This window comes from Chrysemys picta, chromosome 2 (genome assembly GCF_011386835.1).
Source record: "Chrysemys picta bellii isolate R12L10 chromosome 2, ASM1138683v2, whole genome shotgun sequence".
NCBI lineage: Eukaryota > Metazoa > Chordata > Testudines > Emydidae > Chrysemys > Chrysemys picta.
The window spans coordinates 255,810,872-255,836,543 of NC_088792.1; the positions used below are offsets into that span (position 1 = coordinate 255,810,872).

General features: G+C 40.5%; 1 protein-coding gene across 23 annotated transcripts in view; it reads left to right on the forward strand.

Moving 5' to 3' along the window:
- Positions 1–25,672, forward strand: part of RIMS2 (regulating synaptic membrane exocytosis 2) — a 782,248-nt gene that overhangs the window by 713,156 nt on the left and 43,420 nt on the right. The gene's annotated exons all lie outside the window — the stretch shown is intronic.

Here is a 25,672-nt window from a genome sequence, read left to right on the forward strand (position 1 = left end):
TTTGTCATTGGTAGAAATCTTCCTCATTGCTTTTTACATTTACTCGTTAAAATTCAATACCGAAATGTTCTACATAAACAGGGATAGAGTTATTTTCTGACTTAATACCAGGACATCCAGAATCAGTGTTAGGTACTTTGTTTATTTCACGCCTTACATCTGGAAACAAATCACTTATGTATAATTCACTCTGAAAAGCTGTCATTAGCAATTAAGGAAATTGAGTAAAACTAATGTTTCTTACAAAGGAAATTGGATATTTTATATTTAAACGTGTCTCTGTGTATAGTATGCAGTGTATATTGTATGCTCATTAATATTCATACAAAAGTAGCATGTTATGTTGGTATGTGGTTTATACTAAATACGGTAAAAAACAGCTCACTCTCTTCTGTTCATACGTGCCTGGAGAAATTATTATTTATTATTTGTATTATGGTAGCACCTAGGATTCCCAACTGAGATCAGGCCCCCATTGTACTAAGCACTGTTTAGACATGAATTAGAGACAGTCCCTGCCCTGAAGAGTTCATAATCTAAACAGAAATTACAGACAAAGGGAAGAAGAGGAGAAATATAACACACAAACAGTGAACAATGGAATGATTTCCAGGTGTCACAATTTTTTATTGTTTTGTTTGTAAACTTTTTTGAGTAGTGTTTTGTTAGGAGGGGATTAGTTGAACTGAGAAAGGGAGAACAAAGGAATTGAGAGGGGACAATGAAGGGAGAGGATAGGAAAAAACAGAATGGGGGGAGGAGAGGAGCATGGAGTGAGGTTTAATGAAGAGACTGTGTGGGCTGGGAGGCTGTTGTACCAAACAGCCCAATCATCAGAGGGAAAAAATATTCAGAGTGAAAGCTGTAAAAACAGTCAGACACTGGTGATATCATCAGCATCCTAAGATCCCTGCTGCAGTTAGTTGTCTCAGCTCCTACCAGCTTAGTTTCTGGCTGCAGAAACTGCAGAGCTTTCTGCTCTTTCTCTCTTCCCCAAGCTCACATGCCTGAGTGGGAAAGGATGGGGTTACAAAGGGCTTGATGCCACCTTATGGAAGCTCTCCCTTGCACAATTCTGGGAAACCTCTAACTGGGTGTGCAGTTTGCCCATGGCTAGATGCATGTCCACCTAGACATGGTGTGCAAGCAAATCAAGGATTTGCACATGCAGTAATGTTCTTGTAATGTAAATGTGCAGATGTGTGTGGATTTCAGGGCTGAAAATAAGGTGCTATATGATTAGGGATAGTCTGTCAGGGCACCCTTACTAGGAGAGGCATCAAATGATTTCAGGGTGGACATTCAGTTCATAATACATTGTTCTCTTAGAAGAGTCAGAAGTAAGACGGGATCAGACTAAATATCATGTTGAGATATTTATGTGGCATAATATTTTTAATATGCAGTATCTCCATCACTACTTTTTAAAATCAGTTTGTCGCTATTTTGTATCCTGTAGTTCTAAACAAAAACTAGGGGTACAATTTTCAGAGTTGCCTCATTGAAGAAGGAGCCTAACTGCCATTGATTTTCCTGGACTGAGAGGCAGGTGGTATTTTAAATAATTCACAGATATAAACAAATTCATTTCACTATTAGAGTTGTGAGAAAAACCAATTAAAGTCAGTACAGTAATGGCAGACAGGCAGACTTTTCCTCAGCTCTTCCCCTTATGGAGTGAGGGCCTAAGTTAAGAACAGAGTGTTAAGCTTTTCAAATTTAATTTACGTACAGGTACTTGTAAGTTCCGTCTATTTTATCCACTGGGTCATTTTCCAGTCTTTAGACTATACGCTCCTTGAGACTGGGGCCATGTCATTTAGTGTAGTTGTACAATGGCTATAAGACCTAATGACAAAACACTGAACGTGCTGTAAAGTACTTGTAAGTAGATTTTAGTATAACAAGGAAGTAATAGATACAATTAAAATAGCAAAGCACTATCATGATATAGAAACTGCCTGAAATAAAGGGAGTATGAAATTAATTTCCAGCAATACCAACATAGTTCAATGGGTATCATGCTTAAGCTGTCAGCTAAGTGTCTCTTAAATTGGTATGCCAAGGCTGAAACAACAATTATGAAATAACAACACAGCATTTGTTGAAATTACCATCACACTTACAAGTACTTAACTTTTACTGTCCGAAACATGTTGGCAAATTTAAGTCGTTACATAGCGGTATGTTAGTGTCACTATAAAATTGCCTTCTGATGCCTCCCAGTTATATGTTGTAGTTGTCTTTGTTTATATTTAATGGCTAAAAACTGTGACAGAACGTGGCTTTGTTTAAAAAGCTGAGTTAATCTCATGACTGTTTTTGTGGCTATGAGTCAAACAGCCTGTATATTCATCATAAAATTCCATAAAAGAGCTAATTTCTATTGTCATTTGAATTTAACTTCATGCTACAGGCAAATTGAATGCATTCTTTGTTGTTAGTAGATGTGGAATTGGGAAATTTCGACTCTAGGGATAAATAATTTAATGTACTCTGTATTCTAATCTTTAACATTTGTTTAATGCATTCAAATGTTTTTGTTATTGTTTATTTTTGAGCCCCAAAATTGTGTTAGATACACATGAAAACAGTCCCTGCCCTGAAAAGATTAATTCACCAAGACATAACAAGTGAGTGAACAGATCAACAAGAGAGGAGAAATGGGGGCAAGGAGACAATAACAATATCATATTGCTACTCGATAAAGCATGTACACATCATAATCTTTATGGTTCTGGGGTATGTGTGTGTGTGTTTGTGCGTGTGCTAATAAGCTTTGTAGCAGATGTGAGTACTCAGGAAGGATTTGAATGTGGCAAGACAGGTGGCTTCATGAATAGGTTGGAGAAGGGCATTCCAAGCATGGAAGAAGGCACAGAGATGTCTGAGGTTGTCAAAACTACATTGTAGGTTGAGTGGAGAGGGCAGGGGGCAACATTAAAATAGATCAGGTCTAGGATGTACAGCCATGAAGGCAAAGCAAGCAGAGAGGACTGAATTTGATTTTAAACATTTTGTTATTTTTAGTTTTAAAGTGATTTTTCAGTACTCTAAAACTATCTTGATAGTTTGACAGCACTGGAAACCAAGATCCTATCTCCACAGAACAAATACAACACAGGGACTATGCTTCTTCATACTCCCCTACTTCAGACATATTCTAAAGATCCACCTTCAGTCATAAAAGGACATATTTGTCAACAGGCAGCTTTGTTCCTTGACCTTTTTACTGAGATTGTCAACCAAAGTGCCAGATGTGAATTGTACTAAATACATCAGAGGACACCACAAAGCGTAGCGATCCTGTAGTAGATTTACAATGATTTTGTAATAGCGATGTTGCACTAAGTTTACAATAGGACGATTCAGTTTTTTCTTGGTCTCCAATTTACCTATTTTGAATAAATGAATTGTTTCTATCTAATCAAAGTGTGATGTCATCTACGTCTTTATACCACATACATCCCCATAGTATCTGAGTGCTTCATAACAATGAAATTAATTCCCTCATGTGGAGTACCACTTCCCAAAGTCTGAAGTTGGATTTAGCCCACATTTTAACCACTGATTGGCATGGCTACATTGGTGCTCGATGCCATCCCAAAGTGTAGACAAAGCAAGCTGAAATGTACATTAGTGGAATTCACACTGGTGTCAAGCCACGGTAAGTTGTCTACATTAGGCATTTGCATTAATGTAGCTCCTCCATTAGCTGATAACAGGGCCAATTCCCCATGTGGACAAGGTTTATGAGTTTTTCAGGAAATATCTAATCTTTCTTTTTCACTGGCATTTTTCGGTGGGAAATGCCTATAACAGACAACTAAATTTTCCACATAGTGAAAAGGCCTAATTCACTTATGCACCATTTTCAGGCCCTCCCATTCAACAGAAGGGGCATTGATTAGTGTTGCCAGATGTCCGGTTTTCAACTAGAATGCCCAGTCGAAAGGGCACCTAGCTGCTTCGGTCGGCACTACTGACTGGGCCGTTAAAAGTCCAGTCGGCAGCGCAGCAGGCTTCCTGCCTTCCCTAGCTCCGCATGGATCATGGAATTAGCTGTCAGGTGTCTGCGGCCTCTATGCGCTGGGTGGGCAGGAACCGGGAGGCTCCATGCACTGCCCCCATCCCGGTGCCGGTTCCGCAACTCCCATTGGCCTCGAACTGCAACCAAAGGGAGCTGCGGCAGGCGGGACCTGCGGGCACGAAGGCAGCGCACACCATGCAGAGCCGCCTGGCATCCATGTGCCGAGAGGCCTCAGGGACCTGGTGGTTGCTTCCTCGGAGCCGCAGTAAGCGCTGCCAGGACTCTGCACCCCCTTCCGCACCCTGCCCCAGCCCAGAGTCCCTTTCTGCACCCCAAACCTTTTATCCCTGGCTGGAGCCCTCACTCCCCCCGCACCCCAACCCCTAACCCAGCCCACAGCCCCCTCCTATACCCCAAACCCCTCATTCCTGGCTCTTCCTCAAGCCGGAGCCCTCACCCCCCTGTTCCCCAATTCCCTGTCCCAGTCCGGAGCTCCCGCCTGCACCCCAAACATCTCATCCCCGGCCCCAGCCCAGAGCCCATACCCCCTCCCTCATTCCAACCCCCTGCCCCAGCCTAATGAAAGTGAGTGAGGGTAGGGAAGAGTGAGCGATGAACGGAGGGGGGGATGGAGTGAGTGGGGGCGGGGCCTTGCAGAAGGGGCAGGGCATGGGCAGGGCCTCAGAGAAGGGGCGGGGCAGGGGGCTGGGCAAAGGTGTTTGATTTTGTGTGATAAAAAGTTGGCAACCCTAGCATTGGTCATGATGATAACAAAAACTTTCCCACCCCCTGGGATGGTAAATCTAGAAGATTGGATTTGGGTTTGTGCAGAACTATTCCTATTGCCTTCTCCTTTCCTCGACTGATTGTCCAGTTGGAGGATGGGAGATGTGGGGAAGGAGGAGGAAGAAATAATGGGGAGAGAATAGTTATCTAACAAGGCACCATACGTTTTCCCGATAGGTCATATGAAAGTGTGCTAGACCTAAACAATTCCTCTTCCCCTTGGTACTTACACCCTTCAAATACTTGTGATCATTATTTAGCTATGCTGTACAGTTTGAGTTCTTCATTGAGTCTTTCATTCTAAATCAGTCCCTTCCTATGCCCTTAGTAACTATTTGTAAGCTTATTGTTGATGTTTTTCTGATGTTGAATTGGCCTAGAACTGTCTGTATATATTGTATTACATTTAAGCCAACCTTTGTACTTTAAATAATATAAGCACTATACCCAAATGTACAGACCCTCTTTCCTTAACCTGTGTATTATATAATTTTAACATTAGCTTTATTAAAGGACTCACTACTATATAAAAGAACTATTCCTAACAAGTCCTTGACACAATATACAGTCTGTGTATACAGTCCAAACTCAGACTGAATTTTTGCCAACATATCATATTGTAAGCTCATATCCAATTTGCTATCTTCTGCTTTACTGCTTTCCAAATATCAGCCTCCCACTGAACCTCTGTTAGATTACTTTCCCTAGGATGAATGTTTGCATCTCACGAGTAGTTCTGTTATCTTCTGTCTTTATATCTCATCTCTCTAGGTCCCCTTATTTTTATGTCCTCATTTGTACTTGCAGTACCTCCCAAGTTCGTATGTTCTGAGTGTTCAATGTGCTAGTTACCTCTTTTGCAATATCATTAATACATATTTTAAATAAAACAAAGCCAAAAACATATTCCAGTGGATATCTCCTCTTCACCCAACTGACATGGTACCTTTTATTATCACCTTTTGTGTATGGTCTTTTGACCAGTTTGTCCTTTATCATCTAATGCTGTTTGTTTACAGTTTTGTTATTCTCTAGGTGCTTGCTCCTACTGAAGCTGAATGCCTTCAGATAGGTGCTGAGAGTACTCAGTTGCCAATAAGGGCTCTCAAACTGGTCTTCTAGCTACCTTCATCACTATTGATCATTGCTGATATTTTATGACCTACCTGGTATGGACAGATTGTTACAGAATGATTCTTCACATTTCTTTCAGATTGTTCCTTGAAAGTGATGGTGGGTAACTGCTAGTTCCTCCACACAAGGGTTTTCATCTGTGAGGTCCTGCACAGATCAGTCCTATCACCTCTACAACATCCATCAAAGGAGACTGAGAAAATATGGGTTGCAGCGTCATCTGTATGCTGATAACACCCAATTCTGTTTCTTCTATTCTGACCTAGACACTGTTATTTCTAGGCTTTCTCAATGCCTGGCAGAAGTTAGAAGTTGAAAGAAAGCCAGCTGGCTATAGCTTGGCATGGGAAAGTTGGAGGTGTTGCTGATGGGCAGGGAAAATTGCTTTGAGGGCCTGGCAAAATCTATAGCTTCTCCATCAGTTGCAAGTATCTGCTTGGCTTTTCTCCATGTGGTCCACAATCTTGGGCCTTACAAGAATCCTATCTACTCCTAGACTGTGTTACTTTCAGTCATATGAGGCTCTTTCGTTGATCATCCACTCTTTGTAACTACTTGGCTGGACTCATGCTCTCTACTCAGAAGTTGTGGGTAGGTGAGAATGCAGTGCCCACCTAGATGCTAGAAACAGGACATTTTTGTTATTAGGCCTGGCCCTCTAAAACTTGCATCATCCATAAATACAATTAAGCATGAACCCTGGCCTTCAAAATTTTCAGCTGTGGATAGTCAGCTGGATGACTATTTGTAGTTTTTTAATAAAATTTTTAACTTTAACTAATTTTAAACAAGCTGTAGCCTAAAATATTTATTTGTATTGTCTAGCTGAATTTTTGGACATGAGCAGGGGTTTCAGTGCTGGAAACTACAGTCCTGAACAGACACTTTCTTGCACAAAAGTCTAATTAAAGTGAATGGGATTCCACTCAGGAGTAAGAACTCACACTAGAAGACCCTTTGGGAAAATCAAGCCCTGTATCAGTATGTTGACTATTGCTCTGTCTAGGAACTTACAGTATTTCATATACCATGCTAGGTAAGAGATTCAGAGAACTCCTTTCTTATTAAACTTAAATAGTTCTTTATTAAAGCTACTATTTAAACAGCTGGTCAAACTGGAGTTTAACATTCCTACAGACTGATTTCCTTGTGCTTCTTTCAAACACTTCCTCCATGCAACCCATGCTGCTCCCTCCAGGTTCCATGCAATATCTGAGCACTTATTAGATTGCGATGTAAGCTACTTCTAATATTGACACAGAAATAAAGATGGTTTTATTTTTGTATTTTAGGGATAACATAGAAATCACAATAAAATACGTAATGATAATAACAAGGCTCTGCATATAGTCATGATGAACTTCATGAACAGATAAATCAGTAGCAGACAGGATGTGGTACCACAGTAAAGCATGATAAATTCTTTAAAAGCAGATGAATTGAGTTAATGTAATATCTTAAATACGCTCACAAACATTTAAAAATTAATGAAGTATTTAACTAGAAGCTACTGCAAATTTATCAATACTAGTAAAGCGTGAGAAGTTATTTAGTCAAATCCTGGCATAGGCAATTTGAATCAGTTCAGTTGTAGCTAGTGTATATTTTGGGCTGGAAGGACTCCAAAGAGAGTGTGGCGCTAATCCATCTGAAATGTAACAAAAGCCTAGATAAGCAATGCTGTGGTATCCTGGGAGCAGTAATAACACAAACTTGCAATGCTTAGGAGATGATAAATTGCCAACCTACTTAACCCTGCTGACCAAGCTCATAAAAAGTAACTTGCCATTGCAGCATTAGGACTCAGGCAGTTCTAAGAGATCTGGGAGCTAACCTGACTGAAACAACTAGTAAGCACTGACCTTCTTTTCACTTGATCATAGGACACAGCACTGTATGTGCAGGAAATATGAGTGACATTTGAGCACATATACATAAGACCTGAAACCATGCTAGACTGTCCCGTGTAAAAGGAAATAGAACAATAGCCAAAGGGAAGTTGATGACAGTACAGAAAATACAAAGACAAACAGAGGAGGATACTTCTTTGTATACTTAACTGGTTTCAATATGTGCTTAAAGAATAACTGCCATTTATTTTTAGAAAGTTTGTTACTTTGTTTACTTGTACAAATGTGCAAATTCGCAGTGTGTTATTTCATGACTGTTAATAGATTTAACAAAAATTTAATATTACTGAATATTCAGGGAACATCCAGTTTCCTGATGTGATTTGTGACAAAGCAATGCAAAACAGAGACTGCAAAGTTTTGCAGTTCCTTTAACCCTTAGGAACTGAGCTAATGGTTGGATGACACTTGGGAACTAGCTAATTTTCATGGGTTGTGAGAAGGCTGTTAATGTGTGCAGGCCAAGGTATGAAACAGGATATCTTACAGTGGAGAAACAAGGTGAGTGGGGACTGGCTTTAACCCTGAGTCCCATACTACCTCACTGCTACAAGAAACAGCCCACCCTGTGTTTGATTTATCTCATTTTCCCTGGAAGTGACCTTAGAATCTGTCCATAGGGTAGAAACAGATTATTTTGGGATTTGAGGCAATGAGCCAGAGAGGAACAATATGGAGGCCAGCAACCTAGAAGTGGGGCTGGTGACAGTGAATTGGCGCCCAAATGTAGCAAGTAGGTCGGATACATACCCAAGGAGGTCAGAGATAGAAGGTGTGCCATGTTGTGGCTGAGATGCAACTGAGAAGGGGCAGCAGCTGTAGAAGGTGGTGAGAGTTCAGTTGGAGAAAGAGGATCTGTTTTTCTGATGCCATCTACCCTGTGTAATCATTTACACCAGTGAAAGATGTGTGTAAAGTACTACTGTTCTGACCTGATAACATTTCAAAACAGGTGTTACTTTTTATAAATATTCTTGTTAAATTATGAAAGTCTTAATATCAGAGGGGTAGCCGTGTTAGTCTGAATCTGTAAAAAGCAACAGAGGGTCCTGTGGCACCTTTGAGACTAACAGAAGTACTGGGAGCATAAGCTTTCGTGGGTAAGAACCTCACTTCTTCAGATGCAAGTAATGGAAATCTCCAGAGGCAGGTATATATCAGTGTGGAGATAACGAGGTTAGTTCAATCAGGGAGGGTGAGGTGCTCTGCTAGCAGTTGAGGTGTGAACACCAAGGGAGGAGAAACTGTTTCTGTAGTTGGATAGCCATTCACAGTCTTTGTTTAATCCTGATCTGATGGTGTCAAATTTGCAAATGAACTGGAGCTCAGCAGTTTCTCTTTGGAGTCTGGTCCTGAAGTTTTTTTGCTGTAAGATGGCAACCTTTACATCTGCTATTGTGTGGCCAGGGAGGTTGAAGTGTTCTCCTACAGGTTTTTGTATATTGCCATTCCTGATATCTGACTTGTGTCCATTTATCCTCTTGCGTAGTGACTGTCCAGTTTGGCCAATGTACATAGCAGAGGGGCATTGCTGGCATATGATGGCATATATAACATTGGTGGATGTGCAGGTGAATGAGCCGGTGATGTTGTAGCTGATCTGGTTAGGTCCAGTGATGGTGTTGCTGGTGTAGATATGTGGGCAGAGTTGGCATCGAGGTTTGTTGCATGGGTTGGTTCCTGAGTTAGAGTTGTTATGGTGCGGTGCGTGGTTGCTGGTGAGAATATGCTTAAGGTTGGCAGGTTGTCTGTGGGCGAGGACTGGCCTGCCTCCCAAGGTCTGTGAAAGTGAGGGATCATTGTCCAGGATGGGTTGTAGATCACTGATGATGCGTTGGAGAGGTTTAAGCTGAGGACTGTAGGTGATGGCCAGTGGAGTTCTGTTGGTTTCTCTTCTGGGCCTGTCTTGTAGCAGGAGGCTTCTGGGTACACGTCTGGCTCTGTTGATTTGTTTCTTTATTTCCTTGTGTGGGTATCGTAGTTTTGAGAATGCTTGGTGAAGATCTTGTAGGTGTTGGTCTCTGTCTGAGGGGTTGGAGCAGATGCGATTGTACCTCAGTGCTTGGCTGTAGACGATGGATCGTGTGGTGTGACCGGGGTGGAAGCTGGAGGCATGAAGGTAGGCGTAGCGGTCGGTGGGTTTTCGGTATAGGGTGGTGTTAATGTGGCCATTGCTTATTTGTACGGTGGTGTCCAGGAAGTGGACCTCCCGTGTAGATTGGTCCAGGCTGAGGTTGATGGTGGGGTGGAAGCTGTTGAAAGCATGGTGGAATTCTTCCAGGGCCTCCTTCCCATGGGTCCAGATGATGAAGATGTCATCAATATAGCGTAGGTAGAGAAGGGGCATGAGTGGACGGGAGCTGAGGAAGCGTTGTTCCAGGTCAGCCATAAAAATGTTGGCATATTGTGGGGCCATGCGGGTGCCCATAGCGGTGCCACTGGTCTGGAGGTATATATTGTCACCAAATTTGAAATAATTGTGCGTGAGGATAAAGTCACAGAGCTCAGCAATAAGTTGTGCTGTGTCATCATCAGGGATACTGTTCCTGACAGCTTGTATTCCATCTGTATGTGGGATGTTTGTGTAGAGAGCCTCTACATCCATGGTGGCTAGGATGGTGTTTTCTGGGAGGTCACCAATGCATTGTAGTTTCCTCAGGAAATCTGTGGTGTCACGGAGATAGCTGGGAGTGCTGGTGGCGTAGGGTCTGAGTAGGGAGTCCACATATCCAGACAGTCCTTCAGTGAGAGTGCCAATGCCCGAGATGATGGGGCGTCCAGGATTTCCAGGTTTGTGGATCTTAGGTAGTAGATAGAATAACCCCGGTCGGGGCTCTAAGGGTATGTTGATTTGTTCCTGTGTTAGTGTAGGGAGTGTCCTGAGTAGATGGTGTAGTTTCTTAGTGTATTCCTCAGTGGGATCTGAGGAAAGCGGCCTGTAGAATTGGGTATTGGAGAGTTGTCTGGCAGCCTCCTTCTGGTAGTCAGACCTGTTCATGATGACAACAGCACCTCCTTTATCAGCCTCTTTGATGATAATGTCAGGGTGGTTTCTGAGGCTGTGGATGGCATTGCGTTCTGCACGACTTAGGTTATGAGGCAAGCGATGTTGTTTTTCCACAATTTCTGCCTGTGCACGTCGGCGGAAGCATTCTATGTATAGGTCCAGACTGTCATTTCGACCCTCAGGAGGAGTCCATGTGGAGTTCTTCTTCCTGTGTTGTTGGTGGGAGGGTATCTGTGTATCAGTGCGCTGTTCAGTGTTATCATGAAAGTATTCTTTGAGTCGGAGGCGGCGAAAGTAGGCTTCCAGATCAGTCTTAATGATACTTATGAAATTATACCAATGAAATACTGGTTTGTATAAAGGAAAATAAGATCAATCCATTGCAAATGAAAAAGGCTGACTTACTTTTGTGTCCTACGTAGTGCATGCAAAGAAGCACTTCAATTATAGTCGGTTACTTTTACAGAGCTTTTTTGGAGACCCAGCATGCAAACGTAGCAAAACTAGACAGAAGCCTTTTGCAATTTTAATTTGTCAAACATGTAAATGTACTTTATCTTATTTACAGCACTTGGGCATGAGGGAAGTGGGAATGGTTATTTAGATGAAGAGGATGTAGAGTGTGGGATGAGGGACCCAGAGGGAGGAACCCTAGGAACAATGAAGCACTGGGAGAAGGTTTGAGCTGAATTTTATCTTACTGTAACTTTCCGTGCTAATAATGCCAAACTTCAGGAAACTGGATCATTTGGACTCTGCATAGTAGTTGTTGCTCTGATATTTTTTGTTATGATGATATCTGTCCTGGATAAAATGTACAGTATATCTGGATCCTGTTTCACAATCATTGAAATAATTGAAGGGAATCCGTCAAATACTGGCCACAGTCATGTCTGGGATCTTAAATTTCTCATCTCAAATTTATATCAAACTTTAGATTTTGTAAAATCAAGCTTTTACCAAATGCACATCAGAAATGTTTCTTTGTTCTTTCCTCCCCCTCCCCTCCTCCCCAATTCCAGCTGACATGGTTGTTTTTAAACAAATGTTTGCTTACTCGCCTGCAAGGTTAGCAATCCTAACATTGAAACTGACAGTGAGTCTGATTTCAATTGACTGTCATTGTCCAAAATGAGGGAAATTAAAAAAAAAAAACCAAAACAACCCAGAGTTTAGATGGGGAAAAGCAAATTGGATTTTATAATCTAAACTGTTGGTGGTAACATAGGTACAATAATATAAGGCTGAGGATTTACCCATGATTTTTTAACTGTGTACCTTTTACATTCTTAAAGAAATCTTTAAAGGAATTTGTACAAAGTTATTTTTTCCCGAAGAAAGGTAGGTAAGATTAGTAAATTATTTTTGCTTATAATATTGCACTTTTATAAGTATTTCTAAAGTTTATTCTGAGTTAATTTCAAAATAAACCACACATGTTGAGAATAAGAAATATCAATTTAACTATGGATAAGAGATTAGGGCCTAAATTTCCAATTTTTACTTGTGAAATGTGACCTGGATCCTTTATCAGGTAGAAAGTATTATTATAATAAATAATGTTACCAGAAAGAGTAATCAGCTTTTACTAAACAACATGGAGGGAGTGCCATAATAAAAGCATATACTTGTTTAATAGCAAAGTTCAAAGGCTAGTAAGACAGGATTTTTGCCTGTATATTTTCAGATATGTGATTGTAGGAACTGTGCCAGCCTCTTTCCAGTGGGGAGCTGAGGTGAGCTAGACAGAAAATTGGGGGGATCTGTACTATACATATAACACACACACACTCACACACAGACACGCACATACCATACCATGCCACCCTTACTTCTGAGCTGCTGCTGGCAGCGGCACTGCCTTCAGAGCTGGGTGTCTGGCCAGAGACCGGCAGCTGCTGGCCGGGTACCCAGCTCTGAAGGTAGCGCTGCCACCAGCAGCAGAGCAGAAGCACACCACCCTCACTTCTACGTAACATTTGACCTTTTTGCTGAGAGGGGCGGCTATAGAGCGATTAAGGCAAATTTGGGGGCACCTATAGCCCCCAGCGCTGCCGCGTGTTGCTGATTTTTATTTCATTTAATTTTTTTAACCTGTAAGTAGAAAAGTTACAAGTAAGATGTGTCTCTCTGGAGTAGAAAAAGAGGAAATAAAGTAGGAAATTAATGGATTCATGCCTAACAGTAATTTTGAACAGGACATAGGTGCATATTTGTCTCTCAATGGTTGCACTTCCTATAAGGGATGCCTACATTGAAAGGAAATACATGGCTCAGAGCTCAATGCTTAACTCTATACTTATACAAAACTCACGTTGACTTTAAAAAAGACCAACTATTGTTGTACAACAGTGGTTTTGAGGCCAACCAGCCATAGGAGGCCCTTCCCTCATGTAAAATATAGGACATTCCATATGCCATACATGGGTTGAAGATGCAGGTATATCAGAAGAATGTTTTCTGAAGGGAGTGGGAAGAAAATAAAAGGATTTATCTTTGAACAAGGTGTGTGTATATATATCATATATCAAACTAAGCATTTACATAATTGGCAATCTGGAAAATATTGGTATTCTTAGAGTTCATTTTGTGTTCTGTGTAGCTTGATGCTTTCTTCCAAACAGAGGTGCCAAATCAAAGAGTTCCATGGACATAGTTCAACTTGGTACCTGCTGGACCAATATATTTTTTTCTTAAAAGTACCATAGTTTTTATTATTTATTTATTTTCTATCATTATAAAAGTTAGCTATAGAAAAGATTTGTTCTATTAGCTAACTTCTAATCCTGCATCTTGACTGGGGGTTAGACTAGATGACCCTTGCAGTCCCTTCTAGACCTATGATTCTAGTCTCACTAAAGGCCAGTTCCAAAGTACAATGATGTCAGTAGGAGTGTTTCCAATTACTTCAGCCAGCTTTGGATTAGGCCCTAATTCATTTTAAAATGTGCCCTGTAATAGTTAGGGCCCAATCCACTTAGGCACATGCTTAATGTATGCATATGAATCTTCTCTTTGACTTCAATGTTAGTAAAGTTAACCCAGGCATAAGTGTTTGCAGGATCAGGATGGTATCAACTAATAAACCTGAGCAATATTTTCTGCAAATGATTTTCAATGTTGTCAGCCTCTTCCTTAAAAAAACAAATACAATCTATATTCTTACATCAGGTCATCTATTTTATTATCAAGACAAAACTGAAACATGGAAAAAGCTGTGAGTAAAATATAAACTCTAGACCTTCTTCTATCAGTCTTCTTTTTGTTTTGTAATTAGCAGTATGAACGGTGAGATAAATGTAGTGTGATATTTGTTGGTAAGAGTATTGCTAAATTAGCTTGTTTTTATTCAGTGTATCTGAATTCTCAAGAGATCTGTGCTTAAAAAATATACACACCTTATCATAATAAGTCTTCAGACTTTTTGATATCTGCTTTCATAATAAAACCGTTTTTTTAAATGTGTTATATAAGAAAAGTCTGTGACAATTCCTTATAATCTAATTCAGCTGGGACCACAGCCTAGATCCTCAGATGTTGATTTATATCAACTGAGGATATGGCCCCATTTTTTTTTGTTTTGTTTATGTCAGCTGAGCTCTATTCTATAAAAACAGTTTTGGCTTCCAGTACAGAAGCTGCATTTTGAACTGAAAGGGATCGGGCAGGCCACCCCACTGCTGATTTTCTAAGCCTCTTGCTAACTTGATTTAGTACATATGAATTTCTTGATGGATGTTCTGCAGAAGGGAACTCTAAAAAAGCTTGAGAGCATAATAAATGTTTATAAGCTACTTTCATATTTTTCTTCCAGTAATTATTCACTTCTGCAATCTGCTAATATTCCCAAGATACTTGAATTCCAGATCACTACACGGTGTATATATTCAATACATAGTTTATACTTTAGTGCAGTGGTCGACAAAAATGGTAGCGCCAGCTCGGCAGGGGGTGCGTGCTCAAAAATTTTTTACTGATAGGGGTGCGCGATCAAAAAAGTTTGGAGACCACTACACTACAGAATCACAGTAAATGTAAGGGTTAAGGGGTGATTGTTTTAAAAGAATGATATTAAAGTAACTAAATTTTAATGTTTCTTGGATAATGCAAAGCCATTGCCAAACTAAATCTGTTGAATTATGTACTTACATCATTACAATCAAGCCGCCAACTAATGTGATAATACTGATATTTGAATGCACTGTGTGATGTCAACCCTGATATGTCATCTGTTTTTTCCCACACACTGTGTTATATGTTCTTGAATGACCTTTTCCTGCTGTCTGATAGGCATAGGGCTTAGAAACAGCTGAAACACACCCATGTGCCATACTGGCATGTTTCTGAAGCTATCATCTTATTCTCCAGAAGAAAACCTAAAAAATGTGAAGCAAGTGTATGCAGATATGAGTCTGTAGACACCCTGGAACAACAGCTCTGAGAAGAGAGGTGCAAACTGACCCATTCATCTCAGGGAGGTGATAACTCAGGGGCCGAGTGATGATAATTTAAATGTCAACATTGTTAACTATTTCATTCCTCCTGTAAGAGAGGAAAGGAACAATCACCAATCTGTACAATTTACTGGGAGCGAGTCTCATTTTGGTGCCCCAAGTGGGTGGCATTTGGGAGATACCACCATTATTCTTTCCCCAATTAAGAGAGAGCCAAGGCCAAGGAGTCTAGCAGCACCTATGAGTATATTCAAGCCACACTGAGGGTTTGTCTATACTGCAATAACACACCTGTGGCTGGCTCATGTCAGCTGACTCAGGCTCATCGGGCTCGGGCTGCTATACAATTGCAGTGTAGACATCCAGGCTTGGCCTAGAACCTGGGCTCTGGGGCCACAGAAGTAGGGAGGGTCCCACATCCTGGGTTGCATCCCGAGCCTGGACATCTACACTGCAATTTTATAGCCCCACAGGTTGAGCCTTGCAAGCCCAAGTCAGCTGACATGGGCCAGTCATGGGTGTTTTATTGCAGTGTAAGCATACTATGAGAATGAGGATCTCAGTGGAGTCAATGAGCACACACAATCATATTTTGAATATCTGCGCAAACTACAGTGAGCAGTGTGTCATGGATACAGCTTTGGAAGGTGGAGCTTGGAAGAGTAATATTAATACTTTTTGCCCTTAAATCTGGATGAGGGTGGCCTCAATGTAAAATCCCATTTTTACAGTGGTTTATTATAAGCAGACAGAAGGCCTGCTCAAAGCTGCAATATTTTACTTGCTACGCTAGCAAAAAGGTAACAGAAACGTTTTTATTCTGCAACCATTGTATAGTGTACAAGGTTGAGTCTGCAGCATTGTCTTGAATTATTGTGCAAAGGATGTTTGTTAACATGAGCTTTACTTTTTTGGATTACCCTTATTATTGTCTGTTGAGACCAATTAGTTTACAAATTACTTTTTGTACTTAGACACAAATCCCAATTTACCATAAGAGCATTATTGTATTGCTGATTGCATGGATGATGGTTAAATGTAATGTCACTAGTAAGATTTCACTTGCTAAATAGCACTGCACATCTCCTTCTTTGAAAGTACAACAACATCTACGGTAATAGAAAATTTACTGAATTAAAAATATACAGCCCTATAAAACTCTAGTGTTTCAATTATCACAATAACTCCATAAAATAGTATCGCACAGAATGTAATATATAGAATGTAACTCAAATTTTGAGCACCGTTCAAAATATGAATTGAATCAAAGTTCAAATGCTGTAAATTTTTTGTAGTTAGAACAAGTTTCTGATTATTCACACACACAAATAGACCCAGTAGCCTTCCTTTTGGCCAATCCTAATAGCCCTCTCCTCATCAGCCTATTTGGAGCTAGAGCAGTGTCTCCCTCCACAACACACAGCCAGCTGGTGTCCCTCCAACCCCCTCTGGTGTCCTATACCAGCATTTCTGCGGTGCAGAAGGCTTTGTGCAGGCACTCTGTGGATGAATAAACGTCACCCTTTATGGATAACTGAGGTTATTTTATACAAGCCTTGACTTTTGGGAATAGCCATGTAAACCATGGCAATACTAGAAATATTGCTGCATCTGGAAACAAGAAAAACTAAAAGCTCATTCATTAAAGCAGTGGTCTCCAAACTTTTTTGATCACGCACCCCTATCAGTAACAAATTTTTGAGCATGCACCCCCTGCCGCACCGGCTCTACCATTTTTGCCGAAGCAAAAAAAAAAAAAGCTGCTCGGACTCCCGCCCGAACTGACAAAGCAACAACAACAACAAAAAGCTCTATTCCTGCTGCACACCCCCAAGGATCCGCTTGCGCACCCCTTGGGGTGCACGCACCCCACTTTGGAGACCACTGCTGTAGTGTAAGAGCACTGGATTGAGCTTCCATAAACCAAGGTTCTGTTCCCATCTCTGTCATACTTGCTGAGTGACCTGGGGAAAGCCACTTAACCTTTCTATCCCTCATTTCCCTGTCTGTAAAATGTAAACAATGTTACTTCATAAAGTAGATTTAAATCTACTGAGGAAGAATGGAATATAAGTAGCATTCCTGCTGAAATTGGAATGTCATATTACAGCTGAAGCATAGGTCAGACCTTAGCAGGATTTATTTCCTTTGTAGCTACACCAAGCCTGGTTTCCCAGCCTGATTTTGCTGTCCTGGCCCTACCTGTCCACTGGCTGGTCAAGGCCATGGATATCCCCTGTTCTTTACTCTCAGATCTTGCAACGGTGTTTTTTTAATGGCCTTTTGCCAATTTTTAATGATGTATAAAGGAATCCTGAAAGCTTTTTAAAACTTTTTTTCTGCCTTTTTTTTAATCTTAGAAATATCAGGAATATAGGCCTTCTCTACACTACACAGTTTTGTCCACAAAAGACAGCTTTTGTTGACAAAACCGTGGACGTGTACACCCTACAATGCTCCTCCCATTTTTTGTTAAGCTCTCCTGGTTTGCCAACAAAATAAATGACCTCAACGAGAGGTGTAGAGATTTTGAGGCAAAGTTAGATCAACAAAGCATCAGTATAGACACTGTGTTTGTTATGTCACCGTAACTGGCCTCCAGAAGGTATCTTGCAATGTCCACTGTATCCGCTCTGCTCACCATTTTTAACTCCGCTGTCCTGCATCCAGCTATACAGGCATGTGCCTCTCCTCTTTCAACACCCCAGGAAGTTTTTGAAATTGCTCAGCATGGAGAGCTTACATAGCTACTGCCCAGTTGAGCATGCCGGCTCCTAGCAGCAAACACACTCCTGCCTGGACTACAAGGGAGGGGGTGGATCTCCTTGGTTTGTGGGGAGAGGAAGCTGTGGGAGAACTCTGAGGGAATCATGGAATCAAAACATTAATGCAGAATTCGGCTCTCCCTGGTACTAGGATCACAGTGGCAGGCAGGCAGGTTGGACTGCTGCCAGAAGGTGGGGGGTAGGAGAGACTCGTGCTCTGCAGAGCCAGGGAGGGAGGTGGGGCTGATGTCAGGGTGTCCCCTCCCCCTGCTGGTGAACTGGTGTGGGGAGACCAGGGGACACCAGCGACCTATGCACTACCTTCTTCCTCAGGATAGGTTGCTTCCAGCTGCTGTCCGAACTTAGAGACTGCACACTCACTCTCCCCCAACTCACACACTCTCCCAACACTCTCTCTCTCTCTCTCTCTCTCTCTCTCACACACACATACACACACACACACACACACACACACACACACACACACACACACACACAGTCTCTCCCCTCCCACCCTCCACCCTTCTATGGGCTTCTTATGTTAGTGTTCACCAATGTCAGTTTGGTCATATTACTGAGTGCGACTTTAAATAGTGATTTAAAATATGTTACTTTTCGGGCACATACCGCAACCATTACAAGCCTCATAGCATGGTGCAAACAAGCAATGCCAGGCTCAGCACACTACAGCATCATCACATTACTGTGGCTCAGTGTTAATATGCTCCTTCAAGGCATTCCCCAGCCATATAGCCCCCCATTGGGCTCCTATGATAGCCTTGTGTTCATAACACACAGCACAGTACTGAAGAGCAGATCCTATCCATGCTTTCTGACAGAGATGGCTGGATTGCAGGTAACCAGGGCAGTTGAAAAGCAGCTGACACTCTAGTAAGATGCCCATGGAATGGTGGGACTGAGAAATCTTCATCATGTGATGCTGTATCTGGCCCCAGGAGGCATTGCAAACCCTTCCCTACCCTGTGGCCAGTTGCACAGTGGGATAGCTACCCACAGTGCACTGCTCTCTCTGTTGATGCAAGAGCTGCTGTTGTGGATGCGCTCCACCAACACAAGGAAAATTGTGTGGACTCTGTAGTGTAGATACGGCCTTAGTCTAGTCTTTTCTGGTTTTGCTGAAGGATGTAATTGAAGACTCAGGACATGTTTATAGTGAGCTCTAACACTTTAATTGTTAAACCAGAGGTTTTGTGGCATCTTTAATCAAGATGTTTTATCCAGAATGTTAATTGGTTATTAAAGTTCAATAACTGATAACCAAAATAAACAAAACCAGAGTTTTAAACAATCTAACTGACCCCCCTCTTGCCTCTTAATTGCTCAACTTTCATGACTATCTTGAATATATTACTACATTTAAAACTCATGCAGTATTTTTGTGAAACCTAATATTGTTTAGAAAATGACGTCTAAATAATTTAGTTAATTAGATGACATTTGCACATCATTATTAGAGTTATGATTTTTTCAGATACTCTTTATTGTATAGATTTTTAAGTAGCATTAAAATATTTTTTGTTTTAACAAGCTGATTGTCTCTCTGTGTTCTTATATAGCATCAATCTGTGCTATGGTACATAAGGATTAGAATTACTTTCTGGAGATTTGTTTTATATTGCATGTATTTATCCATTGATATATTCAGTATATTAGTCATGATAATAAGCTCTCTTGTAATAAGCATACTTACAATACAGTACCCTCTTGATTTAAATGTCAACATTTTATAATTTGAAATCAATTAATAGTCTTTTAATTTTTTTAGTAACGTCAAGAGTGAGCAAGATTAGTTAGTGTTTTTCAAGCTCCATATACAGTAATTGGAATAATTTATCTTGTTAAAATGTATACGCTCTGAAAAGGTCTTTAAAGCTAAAGTAAAACCACTATTGAAGTTCTAGTTAATAGCATTGCCTGTAATTTAACAAAAAATATATGTGGCTTCTACACTGAGACAAGGAAACTGATTTTGTAGAGACTCTGCTTTCCTGATGCCAGTTGCATTTCTTTGTTGCATCAGACTCCTCCAGGCTGCATCCACTCAGACACAGTCAGGTATTTCTCAGCATTAGGAAATTTCTGTCTGTTTCTCAGATAAGATAGATCTGATCAAGACTGAGTTTTCACTGTTCTGGGTGCAAATCTGCAGTAGTATCTTTGAAGGAATTTCAGCATTTTGCTTGTTGAGGTTTGAGATGCTTGAGGCACTGTGATCTGCATACTGGATTATTGTACTTTACCTGACCTAGAATGGATCCACTACCCTTTCTCCCGGTTTAATAGCTTTTATGAATAAGTAGCATTGTTGAAAATGAAGGAAGTTTAGGGGATTTAGAACTGAACTATGTTATTATGGAGGTGTGACAGAAGCACTCTGGTATTATTTATGAGCTGCTCAGTCCTGAAAGGTGCTGAACACTCTGGCCCTGATCCAGCAAAGCATTTGAGCACATGCTTAGCTTCAGGCCCTGAACAGTTGCATTGAAGTCAATGGTACTTGCTGCACAGCAGGGAGATGCAGAGATACTCAAGAAGTGGGGAACTAATGTAAATTCATGCCCTACTCAAAAGCAGCCCTAGTCCCTATTTTCAACTCCCTTTCTCTCTCTGCTAGGGCCACATAGGGATCGAGAGTGACTACAGCCTTTGAGCTTCACTACTTCTTTGTGCAGCCTCAAAATACTCCATTACAGCAATTACTGTGACTTGTAGTTTAACTCTTCCCATCATATTTTATATGATAGATCAGTTCTTTATTAGTGAAGAGATTCAGCTACCCAAGCATAAGAGGTATAGAAAATACTCCTGTGTTCAGTTACTGGCAGTATCCAGGCGGGGTCATATCTCATCAGTTACTTACACAAACAGTAATGCACATCACTTTGAAACACACAGAAAACAATAGAAATACAAAGAAAAAGGACAGGAACAGAGATACTCCTTTTCTTCTAACTTCTGATTCTTATCTCACTGTCTGGCTGCTTGGTTACATGCAGGTCTCTTTTTCTCCTAGGGAAATGACCATAGAAAATCTGTTTCTTAAGGTTGTTTTGCACCTGTTATTTTAGGGATGTTTGGCTGTTTCTGGCTAGGTTCCCACAAGATCATACCAAGTACACCCAGACTCAACAGGCATAAGCAGATGTTCATGCTTGATCTGGTTCATTGCTGATTATGAGAAATAGAAACGAAGTGATATAGGAAAAATAACTGAGGCAACGGTAATAATTGCCCTACCCATGCTAGACCTTTTACACAAGGGCTTTTCTGAGGTGAAATGCCCCATATTTCAAATGTCAGATGTCTGAAGATGCCTCTGTACATTTCCAGTAACTCAGGCAAGTCAAGATTATTCAGGTTTGGTTGATATTTCTTTCCATTATCATTGGCTTTTTCTCCCCTTAACAAGAGATGCACAAAAATGTAGTTGCTTATAAAAGTCCATACGTAATATAGTCTGATGTATTTATTCCAGTATTGTACATTGAAACCCAAGAGTAAAAATGGTGGCATTAGTTGCTCAGTGCCTTGGTTTCCTCATCTGTAAAGTGTGTGTTGTTAGACTTAATTCATTAATGTTTATAAAGCGACCAGTTATCCTTGATAAAAGGCACTATAGAAGTGCAAAGTAGTATTAAAGTATTATAAAGTAAATATTAACTCAGTCCTACTAACAATTACCATTAGTGGAACAAAAAAATCTTAAGTTTTTTTATTTTTTAAATAGGAGTCTTCTATTTCTAAGCATCTTCCAAAAATGATTGAAGTAAAAAGAGATGTTCTGTGGAGAAAAGGGATCAATTCTCATTAATCTACAAGGACAGAACAAAAAGTAATGGATTTAAGATGTAGCAAAGAGACTTCAGGTTTAATATTAGAAAACATGAATAATTATAACACCACCTGGGCAGTAGGAGACTTCCAGTGGAGACTGCTGAAGCATTTTCAAGGCTATTCAAAGTTAGGCAACCATCTATTAAAAGTGACATAAATAATTAAAGCAATCATTCCATAACATGGGGTGATTGACTATTTATTGATAAACCTTTAGAAATTCCTACCCAACTGAATTATTCTATGAGTGATTTTTTAATAAAATATTAGTTTATAATTATAATTTTTATAAAATATTAGTTATTATTTTGAATACGGCTATTCTGTACACTTGTCAAAATAATAAGAAATATGTTTTCCCATAAAATGGTCTTCCATAGTCTTTATAAGTAAATTTTGTATCTTAAAGTGTGATCTACTGAACCTGTTATTATGACAAACATACATTTCAGTCTGCATGCTTGTCAGTAATCAGACAGAAACTTCTCGGTAAATGCTGCATGTAGTTCCATAACCTTTTTTAAATGCCAGATAACAGTTGATCATTTGGAAGGGAGGGAATTCCAGATGTGATGAGGAAAATCCAGACTCTGATGAACTTGAGAATATGCTGCAAAACCTCTTTTTGGAAAATCCTTTCCGTCATAGCAGGAATGCCAATCACAACACTGACAACCCCTTCTTCCCAAATGCTCTTGCCTCCCCAAAAAACCTGAAATAAACATATCAGCTAACCAAAAAACAAGGTTAAACTCCAGCACGTATTCCAAGTAGATTTGTTGTCCCCAAGGGAGAAGAGCCAGAAAGTCTGTGAAGTCTACTAGGGATTTCGTTATTGCTATTGATTTTACATGAAAGGCATTCAGATACTAAGGTGATGGGTGGCAGTAGAAAGGGATGGGATTTTCTTTACATCAGTGGGAGTTCTGGAGATCTCTTAGTGTACACAACACACTGGTAATAGGTGATAGGCGTGATTTATCTTAGAGGATTGCAATTTTAGCCAATTATAATTGTCTTTATAATTACTGTAGCATACTCACCCATGTTTAGTTTCAGCAACTTGAAAATAAAACAAATATATGTTTCACAAATATACCATAAATTTCAGTGGGTTGTACTCACCTCCACGTGGGTTCTCAACTTGCGAGTCATTTACCTCATGGTGGACATTAACAGGTCTAAAGCCACAACCACCCTCTTTTTCTCTATAGTCAGGTGGGAGGGTGTTGGTCCTAAAACTGTAGGAGAGGGATTCTGAAGCCTTTTACTTGTATAATATGGGGTCACACCATGGAAAAAACACTGTTCTAATGCACATCACAAAAGTACCAAAGGATTTCTGAGTTGTGGTTCATGTCACACAAATTTTGCTGTAAGCTATATACAGTAATACTTTATGGGAATCTGTCTGTTTACTTCTCCTCACTAGCTCCTTTACTGCAACTGCGTAATGTTTTCTTGGCTATTCAGAGGAAAAGGCTTCTCCTGGTAATGTGACCTCAAAAGTAAAAATGTGAGAACGGTTTCCCAGTCATTCGACTTGTTTCTCGAAGAAATCAGATGGGAATTTTGGCTCCTTCTATTATCCGATCTCTCGTCTACAATTTCCTTCTTCAATTTAATTAAAAATTAATTTAATGGAAAAAATCTGTGGTGACACTGTCTAGTTTTTCTTCACATAATTAAAATATATTAAATAATGTTCTGCACAGTGTAAAGTTATACATCTTTAATTAAATACATTATGTCATCTGACAGAGATTCCTCATGTCTACCCAGCTGAGGATCACCTCATTTTTTTAATCTGTATAAGCACTCAGGTACTCTGGTGTTGAGCACCATAAAAACATCTATTAAATTAATAAATAGAATAAAACACAAAGTTAGGGCTAAGATACATTTTGTTTCAGACTATAAAGTGTCTAATTCTTTACCTAAGACTTATGTCATTACAACCAGTGTATTTGCATCTTCCACCCTCCCTACATAAGGAAGAAACTAGATTTTCAACCATGTATTGAAGACCATACTTCAAGGCCCTGATTAGGGAAAGCACTTAAGCATGTGCTTAACCTAACACTTCAAAGCGACTTAAGCAGGTACTTAAATGCTTTCATGAAGAGGAAGGCTTTCCTGAACTGGGACCTAACTTTGATTTTAAAATGATCCTTTCTTTTCTGTTCAGGGAAGCTTTACTGTTTGAATCAGAATATTTTTTAAATATTCCATCCTATCCTTGCAGGAAGAGAGGGGCAAAGCTACTGCTAGCAGCGAGGGTGTTCAAATTCAATGGTTTTAGTTAGAGGAGTTGGTTTTCATTCAGCTGAACAACAATCTTTGATGGTTCTTTTTCTGCTTGCAAACTGAATGTGTATATTGGCATCATACTCAGCATTTAGATCAGAGGTCCCCAATCTATGGGGCGTGCCTCGCTCGGGGGGCATGGGGGAACATTTGGGGAGGCATCTCTGGGGCCCAAGCTAGCCACTACAGGGCACATGGAGGGAGCGCCATCCAGCTCCGCTCCTGGTCCTGGCTCCCACTGCCAGCCGTAGTTGCTGGCCCCAAGCCTGGGGATCCGGCTGTGAACTGTGGCTGCCTGCCGCACACCCGGGGGTCGACTTTTGGCCGCAGCTGCCAGCCCTGTGCCCAGGGCACTGGCTGCCAGCCTTGGCCCCCAGCGGAGACTCTGTTCCCACCCTCACCCCCAGCTATGGCCCCAGCCTCGGGCCCTCTTACCCCATCCGCATTCCCCACTCCCAGAGCCATGGTGCCACTTCTGAATTTGAGTTTGCAATGTGACATGACATCAGGAAGGTCCAGTGCAATTTGGGGCTGCATAGTTAGAGGTGTCATGAAGATGGAAACCAATATTTTCCCTTTCCATTCATCTCTGTTGTGACTTGGAAAATAGTTTTTGATTCTGGATACTATGTTAAGAGAAACATTTTAACAATTTGAAAAGTTAGAGAAGAGTAAAAAACAATTAGGGGCTGAAGATTCTGACTTATGGGGAAAGATGAAAAAAGCTAAAATAACTGATATTCACTTGGAATAGGTTGACTGTGTTTAGCAGATGTTTATACAGCTCATCTGGTATGTATAACGTGTCTAAGAGACCACTAAGGGGGACATACCAGTTACAAATATTTGAAAGATGTAAACACTAAGGAATCATGTTTGCCAGTCTTGCTTCAGCTGATCTTGAATTCTGAAAAAAGTATGGTAGGGCTGACTGAAATAGGATTTTTTCTGAAGATCTGCTGACAAAGCAATTATGAATATTATATATACAATGCGGTTTTCCCAGGCCTAGGACCTACGTAAAGCAGTGGTTGTTTATTTTTGTTTTGTTGCTGTTGTTGTTGTTGTTTGGTTAGTTGGCTGGGTTTTTTTGTTTGTTTGTTTTTGCTACTAGCACTTTTAGAAACAGATTGATATCAAAATGATAGTGGCTAAAGAGCAAGACCTCATTGAAAACCAGACACTGTGATTAAGCTCTGGTTTTCTGAATAAATAAATTAGTTATAAAAATAGTCATGCTACAGCTCTCATTGCTTCAGGAGCAGTTTCAGTCAGCTTTGTAAATTAATATGCCATGTCTCAATCTCATCTTTAGAATAAAATATTTTTAACATCCAGGAGGAACTAAGTAAGCAGTGAGGGGAAGTTAAGGGAACAAAGTTAGGCCAATTGGAAATAAAGCAGTACAGGAGTGGTTAGGAACT